Source organism: Chrysemys picta, chromosome 14 (genome assembly GCF_011386835.1).
Source record: "Chrysemys picta bellii isolate R12L10 chromosome 14, ASM1138683v2, whole genome shotgun sequence".
Classification (NCBI taxonomy): Eukaryota; Metazoa; Chordata; order Testudines; family Emydidae; genus Chrysemys; species Chrysemys picta.
Genome location: NC_088804.1, coordinates 12,915,021 through 12,928,543, shown reverse-complemented (window position 1 = coordinate 12,928,543; position 13,523 = coordinate 12,915,021).

Genomic DNA, 13,523 nt, shown 5'->3' with positions numbered 1-13,523 from the left:
TGAAAGACCCACACAAGCAAATGGAGAATTGAGTAACTCACTATACTGGGGAAACAGGAAAACTGACTATGCCAAAAGTGCTGTCAGCAAACAAACAAAACAGAGAAAACTTTTTTTTTCTAATCTTTCACTTAAGTATTAGAGAACTTTTATTTTTAAGTGATAGTGTCCTTTTAATAGTGTCTAGATTGAAAATGATTAGGCTTCTCTATTAACACCCTAGTTAAGCATTCACACTTCTTTTGGGAAATTATCTGTGAAATGACAAGGATTTGACCTTCTTTTCTTATTGTTGTTAAATTAATGGTTAAAATTCTTCAAAATTCATAAAGTCACCAAAAAAGAATAGGGAAGAGATTATATGGTTGACTTTTCACTATTGGCTCAATCCAACCTGATTTTAGACTTAGGGCTAAAAAGACTCCCTAAATCCGGAATCTGACTCTCTGTAAACTCATTAAAAAGAAGAACAGGAGGACTTGTGGCACCTTAGAGACTAACAAATTTATTAGAGCATAAGCTTTCGTGGACTATGCATATTCTTCGGATATGCATCCGAAGAAGTGGGCTATAGTCCACGAAAGCTTATGCTCTAATAAATTTGTTAGTCTCTAAGGTGCCACAAGTCCTCCTGTTCTTCTTTTTGCGGATACAGACTAACACGGCTGCTACTCTGAAACCTTTCTGTAAACTCATTGACCATTTAAATGTTCTGTAATACTGCACTTCTTAGTTCCTGCCATTAGACAGAGAAAGAGTGCGCAAACTACACAGGAGCCCATGGAAAACACTAGTCTTAGGGCAGGAAGAGCGGAAGAAGGTCTATTTTGAGATTTCCTGATCTTAGAGGAACCCAATCTTTTGGTGTTTTTTTACCTCATCCTGCCTTGTGGAGCAGGATTTGACATTATTAACAGAGCAATGCCCAGCTTGTCGAAAGGTACTGGTAGTGAACAGAAGTGGGAGACAAACAAGAGAGAGAACTCTTTGTTCACAAGAGACGAATAACTATTCTACTTTTAATTAGTTGGGTTTAAGGATCCATGCTGTGGAGCGACTGCTGCCAAAGGGGATGAAGGTTTCTCAGTTCACTTAACATAAAGCGTACTGATGGGCCACCTCTGGGGAAAGCCAGAACAATTGCACCGCCTAGCAGTGATCAGACACGTGGAAAGGCTTCTGAGAAAGGAAACAGTTTTCTATCATCTACATTTTATTTACATCTTTTCACAGTGTTAACAAACAACAGAAGGGTGTCTGTGTTTGGTTTGGGGCATTTCATTTGTTTTGCTGTGAAGCATCTTCTCGCTTCCCTATTTCTGGCCAGATAAATGTATTTTCTCAATAATTTTAAAATATCTCAAATATTTAGGGTGGGATTTTCATTGATCCTGTTGAAGTCAATGGGAGTTTTACCAGCAACTTCCCTGGAGCAGAGTTAGGCCTAGTCTTCACTTACCGGCTGGTCCGGAGGCACGCAATCGATGTTCTGTGATCGATTTATCGCGTCTGGTTAAGACGCGATAAATCGATCCCGGATCGATCCCGGAAGTGCCCACAATCGGCGCCGGTACTCCAGCTCTCCGAGAGGAGTACGCAGCGTCGACGGGGGGAGACTTCCGGCCGCGTCTGGACCCCGGTAAATCCGGACTAAGGTACTTCGAATTCAGCTACGTTATTAACGTAGCTGAATTTGCGTACCTTAGTCCGAAGTCCGGACTAAGTGGGGACCAGCCCTTAGTCTCAGCATGTCTGAAAATCCACCCCTACTGTAGATTTTAGAAACTCAGGTATTACCACCTCAGATCAGGCCAGTGGCACTGTTCCATATAGCCAGTATCCAGTGTATGACTGTGGCAGGTATCAACTGCTCCACACAAAAGTGCAAGCATCCCAAAGTTGTCAATTATAGGATACCTGGCCTAAAGGAGAATTTTCTTCCCTAGCCCTTCAATTTGAGGTTGAATCATGTCTCCCTTATATATCACACATACTTGAAGTAGTTATTAGAACTATAACCATCTTTCATTGGATGCTGGATTAGCCCCAGAAGTTTGAAAGGAGGTAGAAAGGATAATCTCTAGGGCACTAAAGCAGCATATTACAGGAAAGTAGGAAGATGATCAGAAGTGACTGTTCTATGCAAGTTTACATTTACTCATTTTTCTATTGTGTGGTTTCCATTTAATATCATTAGGCTTGAGGTGTTCCACACAGTGGTGCTCTCCTAGGAAAAGCAACAGGGATTGCAGTGACTCCACTCCTGGTGACAAAGCAAGTGATACTGCAGGACAAGCTTTAATATCTGTAAAAAGAACAGGAGTACTTGTGGCACCTTAGAGACTTATTAGTTTATTTGTTAGTCTCTAAGGTGCCACAAGTACTCCTGTTCTTTTTGCGGATACAGACTAACACGGCTGCTACTCTGAAACCTTTAATATCTGTGGCATCCCATGTAGCCAGAAGGGAGAGTCAGGCGAGGAGTTTCCTTCTCCTCTCCCCTTTCTTCTGCAGAGGAATTGGGTCTGTGTAATGCTGCCCAGGAGTACCTCACCACCCGCCCTCAGTGTGATGTAGTTCTGTCTGTGCCTGCTGTGGACAGGTCTCTGCTATCAACAGCCTCTCCTCTGGCAGCACAAGCACTGCCTTCCAGACTTCTGCAAGCTGCACTCTGTCTGCACACCTAGCAATAGGCACACACCACTACCACCCAGCCCTCAGAGCCTTCCCTGCAGCGTATATAGGGTGACCAGACAGCAAGTGTGAAAGATCAGGACAGGAGGTGGAGGGGGTAATAGGAGCCTATATAAGAAAGACCCCAAAATCGAGACTGTTCCTATAAAATCGGGACATCTGGTCACCCTCAGCTACAGCCCCCCTTATCCACAGAACACTCACAGTATTACCAGGCCTGCTGTTCCCAAAGGAACAGTACACATACCAGCTTGTAAGCTTCAGCTCAAAAGCACTACTTTGCTTGACACACAACTCTTACATATATTTATAGTGAACACAAGAATATGTTTATTATCAAAGAAGAGAGATTCAAGTGGTAAGGGGTAAGAATATTGGAAATAATTACATGTAAAAAGAAAATCATAAAATGCTTTCCCAAGAGTAAACTTAACTAATAGATTAACCTCCTATCTAAAGTTTATCTCACCCAAAGTTCCCTACCATGTTTTCAACCACACCTGGTTAAGACCCCTTTTTCATGAAGCCAAGTTGCTGTCTGTTTACTTCCTCAGTGAAGGGGACCTGAGTATCTTCTCTGCCCCCCCAATATAGTCAAGCATATCTTCGATGTAGACCTCAAGATAAGGTTCTTTTCCCTGCTTTATTTCTCCTCCTGTTAGTACCTTTCTGAAGTTCTTGCAATCTTTTGCATTCAGTTCAAACTGCTGATAAAAAGCCCATTGTGCATGAGGCAATACTCAATTTACATGTAAACAGATACAAGGATAAACATCTCATTTGACAGAAAAACTGTTTTTCACCTTTGCTGGTGACCAAGCCCTGCCCTGCCCTACGCCCCTACACTTTTAAGAACATATTTTATATATATAAGTAACTTGTCACATCGTATCTGTACATTCTTTTCATAATGATATTGATGACCAGTGTGCCACCAGTTTTCATGTAAGATCTCATATGGCATTCTTTGGTAAACTAGAATGTACAGATGAGGCTCAAAGGATCCCTGTAATCTCTCTGCATTCTCTTGCCAGTTGGCATTAAGAGTTTCTTGGGTCACACAGCCTGGCCGGGAATTATTTCCCTTCTTCAGATACCAAACACAGGCATCTGGGCTGCCTTAGAAAAGGCAGGGCTTTGATGAACCAGACTGCATGGTTTCCATTCATTGAAGCAGTGGCACTGAAATTCTTTCAGCTAGAAAAAACTTCTGCTTTCACACTTATGCCCACAACTCCCATTTTCTTGTTGAAGGGGAATTGCACGTGCATCTCTGAAGAGAGAATTTGCCTCTAGGAAACTATGCAAATTAGAGGGTGAGAGATTACTTTTGTCTAAAGTCAATGGCTTTGTTTACTGCTCAGAGGCTGGTCCAGAAGTAAAGATAAGTGCTTACTTGTCCATAACAACTTTGTTTTGCAGTATCTAGGTTGAAAGGGAACTGGAATTTCAACCAGGGCATTAGGGATCAAACAACAGACTGAGCATAGAGGAAAGGAACTGGACGTACGGTTATACTGGCTAATGCAGTTTATTGTTCCTCTTAATTTCTTTTCTTCACTGAAAATACTAATCCTTACTTATGAGTGATACAAGTGGCAATTACATAGCTAGTTAAAAGGGTTGTCTGAGATGGGCAGGAGCCATCTGTGGGCGAACAAGAAAATTGTAGGTTACCTTCCTGCTCATCTTAGGACCCATTACCAGCAGCGAGAAGTGGCCTTGATTTTTATGTTAATCTATGTGGCTCTGAGAACTGATGGGATAGGGAAAGCAGAAATGATGATAAAGGAAAGGACCTACAAAAACCTTTGTTTTCCTGTTTTTCAAAGGAGGAGAAAAAGTCTGCAGTTCTCAAACACACAATACCCATTGATTACAGCAGGAGTCACATGCAGGTCAGATTAGCAGCAGCAGGTCTTAAAGGACCTGATCTTGCGGATTTAAAAATTGTATTAAGATGATGTTTTAAAAAAGTGAACAGTACAGAGTTTAAGCGTAGAAGTTTCTGGTTATCAGGGAATAACGTACAGATTATCGAGGGTGCGAAGTTTGGTTTAAGATCGGGTGTCGTAAGGAATACATAATTTGCAATATCCCCGATTGGGGGTAAAAGGTTGATGGGGCAAAGTACAGACATTGAGATATGAGGGTATGAAGTTCATATAATGGCTATGTTCGGGTGTGGAGTATAATGAGTGGATACAATGATGAGGATGGATTTACCCTCACTGGGTGAGATTTAATGTTCAGTGAGTTTATGGTTCCAGTTCATATGGTCCAATGGAAAAAGTCTCAGTCCCTTTCTCATAGTTGATGCATGATGTTGTTCTGGCTCACGCCTCCTGGTACTGTCAGTGGCCGGTGATGTGCTTGATGTAGATGTCCCTGGACCATCGGATGGTGTCCGAGACCATGAGGCGCCGCATGAGCCGGGCATAACGTTAACCAATCTCACAGCTCCACAGCACACGCTCGTCCGAGGTGCCCAGGGCTCCGACGATCAGGGCGTCCATCTGCACCTCGTAGCCCTTCGCTCTCAGGGTGTCGACCAGGGAGGCGTACTTTTCCAGCTTACGAGCTCGGGCTTCACGAAAGGCCAGAGTCCTGTTCTCAAAAGAGACGGTGACGTCGACGAGGATGATCTTTTTCTGGGCCTCGTCAGTGACGACCACGTCAGGTCGCAACTGGCTGTCGGTACCAGGGATGGCGCAGCTCACTGCGACCTCCCCCAGGTGCGGTGCGATGGCATTCACCAAGCAGTTCTGGATGGCGTTGTGGCGCAGCTGCCAGGCTCTAGTTTACACTTTAGAAAATTCCAATGAAGTCAATGAGTCAGCACACATCTGTGCAGGACAGGGACAAGAAAATGGATTGGGACAAAATAATTTGCCTGAAATTTTGCTCATTGCCCTTATCCAAACTGAAATTTAAAGAGCAAACATGATCAGCAGAGTGACTGTAAAGGTACCCACTTCCTCCTTCACAGGTCTGCTTCTTCTGTGAATTCACAATCAGAAGGAGATGGACTCTACATTGGCTCCTGCATCATCTACAGACTGAATAAGTAAGGACATGGATACAACTCTCATTTTACGTCACCAAGTGTCTCATTAGGTTCGATGAACAGTAGTTTGGGCCTGAACTTCCAATTGCAGGGCCAATATTTTCCCTCAATTTCACCCATGCAATTCAATTCTAAACAATGGGTTACACAAACATCACAGAGCCTCTTGGAAAGTTTAATAAATTAATGTTGTAAGATATTCAGATGCCCTGTCTAACTGCTTAGGCAAAGAGGTATAATCAACGGCAAAGTTTATCCTGCACAATCTTTATTACAGGTAATAACATGCAAACAAAAAAAGCCAGCATGACGTTCAGAGCCCACCATGAGATGGTGGCACAGAGCCTGCTGGCAGATATAAAACACATTTTTACTTACAAACTGATGGAATTAGATACAGTCATTGAAAGGCAATCATTAATTTATAGGCATTTCTAAGGTATTAATATCAGCATCCCTGCCAAGCCCCTGAGACAGAGAAGATGGACATGAAACTACATGATACCAGCTTTAGAGAAGACTTTCAGAGTAGAACTGCACAACGAGGTCTGGGCAGGATGTTTCCCCATCTCTTTAATTACACGTGGCTGTATATTTCAAGTGGATCGGAGTAGTATCTGGGACTGCTTTACTTGTTTAAATGTGTTGCAATGAACACACAACTAAGCTTCTGATGTTAATCTCAGTTCAAGAACAGGCAGCACCTCAAGTCCTATTTTCCTTCAAATAAAAAGTTATTACTGTAGGTTTGGGGTTACGCATGCCCAGTATCTCAGATTAGATTTGGCCATAGCTTTTTAGTTTTACATCCCCACAGAATTTATTGGGGAAAATCACAGCTGTAGATACATGTTTCAGTTTTTATATAAAGGCGCAATTAAATCATGGTGTGTCAAAGATTATCATTAGAAGCAGGAAGTTGAGAAATTTTACTGAGAGCTCAGATTTTGGAGAATGAATTCTAAGATTCACAGAGTACACACTTGTCAAACTGAGCTAGCTCTGACATTCTGTTTGGGTTGCTTTTTAATGAGAGCAATATGAGATGTTGGTTAATACAGAAAACTTTGTACATGATTTAAATGAGTTTTGCATTGACTGATTTGAAATATACAAGGATACAACTGTACAGAACTGCAGCATCTACGCCGCCTACAGCCACTGATGGTCAGCAGTACTGTATATATCCCTGGGGATCTGGTTAAGGCAAAATATATTCAGTGTGGTTGAAGGCACGTCTGATGGAAATATTGGCCCAGGATATTGAAAAATGCTACATTTATGCCAAGTACAAAGCCCTAAATTGCATGGGATACATATATTTCAAATGCCTTAGATGCACATGTTGTGATTGTTATCCATTAAAATAAGCTGTAGATTTAAGACTTCCATCTAAACATTTTGCCTTATGGCAAAGCACCTCCTTTCTCCCTGTCCCTCTCCGACTCCAGGGTTTTTTTAATTCTTTACTCTGGTTTATTTTTCAAAATTTACAAGGTAGGCCAAGTAGTGCACTTAAGCAAAAAAACAAAAACAAAAAAACCCACCTTCACACTCTTGAGCAGGCATGCCTGGAACCTGCTGAGATACCTGGGAGCTGCAAATCCCACACATGCCACTAGGCGGCAGGTGAAAGCCAATGCCATCGCTGCTAAACTTTTGCAGACATCAAAACAGCAAATGGACAAACCGTATCACAGACAAATCCAGCAGCAGCTCCCTCCAGCAGATGATATCCACATGCGCTCCATTGTCCCAGTTGTTTGGGCCATTCACCGCTAATGAGATCAATGCAGCCATGAAAATGGGAAAAGCAGCAGGAAAAGATAGTATCTATCCTGAATTCCTATATAACCTGGGTCCACTGGCATGGAAATGGATGATGTCATTTTTCACCAACATGCTGGAGACTGGAGCAATCCCCCATGTGTGGAGAGAAGCCAAGGTCATTGCACTTCTAAAGCCTGGAAAACCTGCAGATTACCATTCCAGTTATAGGTCAATCTCCCTCTTGAGCACCACCAACGTGATGATGGAACATATGATTCTGAACCTAATCAGGCCCACTGGGGATGTCAGTCTACCCAAGCAGCAAGCTGGTTTTTGCCTCCACAGAAGTTGCAGTGACCAGGTCCTGGCCCTCACCACAGACATTCAGGCTGGATTCCAATGAAAACTCATGATCAGAATTGCTTTCATCGATCTGTCAGCAGCATATGACACAGTCTGGAAGGATGATCTGGTACTGAAACTGGCCAGTCTGGAGTCTATATCCCCCGTGTGCGGATTCTCAGGCTGCTGAACACCATGCTTAGCAGCCCAAGGATGCACCTATACCTCAGAGGTCAAACCATCAACCCACACCCTTTGAATAAGAGGGCTACCAACTTCTTCTGTACTTGCTCCAACACTCTTCAGTGTCTACACTAGTGATTGCTTGAAACAATGTCACAGAAGTTTGCATATGCTGATGATCTGCTGATGAACTCAGGCCTGTAGCTTTAAAGAACTTGAAGTGACCCTTACATCTGACCTTTAGATCATGGAGGTGTACTTCCAAAAGTAGCAACTAAGATTAAATCTGGGCAAAATCGGTAGTCTGTACTTTCCACCTTGACAACAGAATCACACAAAACGCTCTAACTGTACCATTTTCTGGTGTAACTGCAAGTTATGACCCAAAGCCCACATATCCTGGTATCATTCTTGACCACACACTGACTTTCATGACCACCTCAAGAAAGAAGCCTCTAAACCAGAGACTCGTACCAACATTCTTCAAGTTAGTCGGAACAAGCTGGGGATCAACTGCCTTGGTGCTGCGAACATCGTGGCATTAGCCCTGGTGTACTCAGTTGCAGAGTATTGTGCATAGGTGTGGACAAGAAGTTGCCATGCCCATCCTGTGGATAGGCAGCTGAATCAGAACATGCAAATCATCAAAGGAACTTTAAAATTAACGCCTCTGCTGTAGCATTCTGTATTAGCAAACATCCAACCTCCCGCTATCCCTCAAGATCTAGCCACAGCACGAGAACTTAATTACTCTAAAGACTTCCCATCTAGGAGGATATGAATAATAAACCCCAACACCGCCTGAAATTGTGAAAAATGTTGTGGGTCACATGTGACCAGCTCATGTCTCTGAATCTGGCCAATGTCTGGACCTCATCTACCATTCCAAACAAGCCACCTTCCCAGTTTTAACCGGCCCTGCAGACTTTGGACCACAATGAACTGTATCCAAACAAACCATGGAAGATGCAGCTGCTTGATGCATAAATTGAAAAAAATCACAGACCACCACCCACGCCCCCATGTGACTGCAGTGAGAGCATCCAAACCAAACATATCATGATACAGTGACCCAAATATGGATTCAAAAGTGAATTGGATGATAGCCACAATGTCACAGAGGAGACCTTAAAATGGCTTATGGACAGATGCCATATGCAAGAGAGAGAGTGCAAATCAAGGAAACAAACTCATAGCACAAGAAGAAATGCCAGTCCTTTCCCAAACAGCAGTTAACCGGGTTGTTTCCCTTATAGGGAAGGCAGCAGCCTTCCACCCAGGCAAAGCCTTTTCTCCCTGCTTGTTTCTCATCCCTCCTCCCTCTCTCACCAGAAGGGGGGTTTTTAAAGGTCACTGGCAGCCCTTAATTGGACTCAGATGTCCCTAGTTGCCCTGAAGTAACCTCTTTTCAACTCAGGGAGAAAAGTGCCTTCACCATACTAAGGCTGATAGACCCGCCTTCCACCACTCTGTTCTACTCTTTTGGCACATTTGAGGAGTAGTGGGGGCTGTCCGGGGTTCTCTGCTCAGTGTCCCCTTCTGGTTCCCTAGTTTTGGCCCTTTAACCCCCATGCCTGTTCCCGTTATTGCATTTGTTGTCCCCCGAACTCAGTTGGGTTCTGGGTTTAGTAGTCCCTCCCTAGGCTGGAGGAGGGGCTTTTAGCAGTGGGAACACTGAGCTGTGTTTCATTACAGAGGCCTAAAACCATTGCAGCATTAACCAGAGCCCTGTTACCCATTTCTCACCTAGATGCAGGACTGTGTTTCTGGGCAGAGGCTGGCAATCTGCAACTTGCAAAGCTGCATGAGGTTTTTAAGAAACACCGGTAACTTCCCACTTCTGTAGCACCATTAAACCTTATCCTTTGAAGATGCCTGTATAGCTTTCACACAGTAAATCAAATTGCTCTTCACTTACTTGGAAATTTTCCACAGTATATTTAAGTAACTGATTTGTCTTTCTCTTGAAGGGCTAGGGAGCAGGATCATAGATAGAGCAGCTGGAATATTACCTTTTGTTTATTTTTCCCTATTGACTGAAATGGTTTACGGCTTTCTTCTTTCTCTTCCCATCTTCTACTGTCCCAAATCCCTTTCATTTGGGATTTTAATGAGTGGTTTCCATTCTATAGTTCTGAGACACTCATGACAGTCCATAGCTTGCAGCACAGACCAATCTAAAATCAGATGGACACAATTCACAGCCCTCTGCTCTGAATTAATAGTTGCAAGATTATTTTGATGAAGAAACAGCACCTACAGAAGGTAGCAAAATAAACAATAGGCTACCCAGAGCTGAATGGGTGTTTTGCATTTATCTGAACCTACACTATAATAAACAATGTACTCACTGAATTACTTATCATTGAGTATATTTAATAGTTTTTGAACCAATACATTTGAAAAATTGTAAGTAAAGAACAAATATCAATGATCCATGTCTGTAGCAGGAACACATATAAAACTGTCTGCACTCAGACAGCAAAATTAATTCCAATGACTGTAACTGCATATAGGGTACATGCTATTTATATAAATAGCGCCCTAAATACTCATGCTGCATGACTGGCACGTAACACTACCATTACAAAAAACACATATGTTGATTTTTTTCCTTCACTTTACGGCAGCAAAAAGCAAAAAAGGTGATCTTCATTCCTCAAGGAATACACGTCAGTAATCTCAGTAAAAAGAACAGGAGTACTTGTGGCACCTTAGAGACTAACAAATTTATTAGAGCATAATCTCAGTGTGGTTCTGACCCTGCAAACACTTGTGAATAAAGTTAAGCACTTGTGGAACTACACTACTCATGTAAGTAACATTACACAGGTGGAAAAGGCCTTGCAGGATGGGGCCCTTAAAATTGGATGATGCTCAGGGTAGAAATGATTTTCAATGCATCTTTTACAAGGTTGAGTTTATTAATATTTAATAAATGCTATTTTATTAGAATGGCTTTCAGAAACTGCCTTTTTAAGAGTTTGCACCCAAATTTAACCACTTAACTTAAAAAAAACCAGACCTACACCATAGCTAAGTGCCGAGTTTCAATATATTTTCTCCCCTAAGGGAGAGTACAAAAGTACAACTTTTAAACTAGGAGATACGTAAACAAAATCCACCACTTCCTACATCAGTGGTTCCCAAACTTGTTGCCACTTGGGCAGGGAAAACCCCTGGCAGGCCGGGCCGCCACTCCAGGCTAATGGGAGCTGCTGGAAGCGGCGTGGGCTGAGGGACGTACTGGCCGCCACTTCCAGAAGCCCCCGTTGGCCTGGAGCAGTGAATCACGGCCACTGGGAGCCACGATCGGCCGAACCTGCAGACGCAGCAGGTACACAAACCAGCCCGGCCTGCCAGGGGCTTTCCCTGCACAAACGGTGGAACAAGTTTGGGAACCACTGTCCTACATCATTTGCTGTCCCCATGATTTTTAGTGGAACTGTTTTCAGTGCCATCTATCCTAAGTTCAAGCACACCTCAGGGAAGCTCTTCCCAGGCATCTGAAATTAGCTGCTTGAGCTGCAGGCTATGTAACTGGACTTGACCATGGAAAGTGGCAAATCGCTGCAGCTGCCATCCTTGATTGGTTACACAATGATCATCACAAAATTAAGGATCCCATGAAGTCAATGGGAGTTTTGTTATTAACTTTCATGGGAACAGATTCAAACTCCTAGCCAGTAACTCGGCAGTACAGCAGATTATGGGTGGTGTTTCAATCAACACACAGATCTACCTGGGGGATTATACTTTTTAAAAAAAGAAGCATTCCGGTATTTACTTGTTTATTCACTCTAGCAAATAGTGCTTGTCCTTTTTCACTAATATTTTAACAGAATTGAGTCAGACAGGGAAAACCTGACAAGACCAGCAGCAGCAGACCCATGCCTCCTGAAAAGACAGGCTGTCACATCATTGGCTTGCAGTTTCTTCTATGATACGTAAAACACAACCTTGAAACTTGAAACTTTGATCAAATATCTCACATTCTTAAAAGGCAAGTCTTGATGCCTGAGGTTTTTGAATAGATAGACTGAATACTTAAAACCAATATCTTTAAAACCAATATCCAAATAAACTCTAAATACAGAGTTTTAAAAGGGTACAGTTTAGATTTAAAGAATAGATTATATCCTGCCCGAAGTGGCTCTACTGCATGTGGGGATTAGAATATAAGGGGCCATTGCAACACCACCTATGTGCTACAGAGAACAGCAACAGCTCTGAGAGACATCCCTGGTCATTGCCCGTGAGTCAGTGCAGCCACCACTATGATTTGCCATCGCAGGACATTTCTTCCTTCCAGATCCCTTCTGCATCACCCACAGATTCAGCCTATGTGTTGTGGGTCAGAATTTGATTTGACCTCTTTTTTGGAAAAAAAGAAAAGAACAAGTAAATGCATCCATCGAAGAGGAGTGTGGTAACGCTCTCCACAAAAGGCTGCAAGGCCCAGCAGGGTGTCACAAGTGAAATTTCCCTATTAGATACGTTTGTATTTATTCACATCTAAACATCATGCCAACAATCTAAAAACACTTTGTGATCCCAAATCAGGCCACAGATTGGACATGAGAAATTGTCACTAAAAAGCGAAAGCTTTAGGCTTCTACTTCAGATAAACAGTTGCAGAAGGAGGTCCCTTCCACACCCAGGGAGGCAAAAAAATAGTTATTAAAGATGCTACCATTTACCAAAGTTGGGAGAACCTGGGAAAGGGTACTAAAAAAGGTGTGTGGTCGGGGGGGGGGGGGGGAGAACCTGGGAAAGGGTACTAAAAAAGGTGTGTGGTCGGGGGGGGGGGGGGAGAACCTGGGAAAGGGTACTAAAAAAGGTGTGTGGTCGGGGGGCGGGACGGGGGGGGGACACACACACCTCCTGCTCATTTCCCTCCAACCATGAGTCGTCAACAGTAGACACATCTGTAGGAAATTCACATTACAATTCTGCAAATGTTTGCATGTCAACTGCAACTGTGGAAATTCTGCTTTTGTTTTGTGAGATGTACTGCAAAGCATGTCAAGGCTTAGATGCTATCAACCACAAGAGGGCATTATAGTACCGTGTAGTAGGAAGATTTTTCAAGAAACAGTTTTATCCCAAATTAACTTCTAAGAAAATATTTTTCTTTGAGTGATGGTCCTTCTTGTATGCCATTAAGGGTTACATGTGTGCACCACGTGCCCGGAGCAGGAGCATTTGAAAGTAGTATCTGTTGGTCCATGCATGCCTCCTGATTCATCTTGTGCTTCCGTCCAAGGCGATAAAGTAGGGTTACCATATTTTGTGCCTCCAAATGGAGGACACTCCACGGCCCACGGCCCCGCCCCCAGCCCCGCCCACACCCCCCGCCCAACCCCGCCCCCTCCCCAAAGTCTCCGCCCCCTCCCCTGCTTCCCGCGAATATTTGATTCGCGGGAAGCCTGAAGCAGGTAAGGGGGGTGTGGGGGGAGGAGGCGCG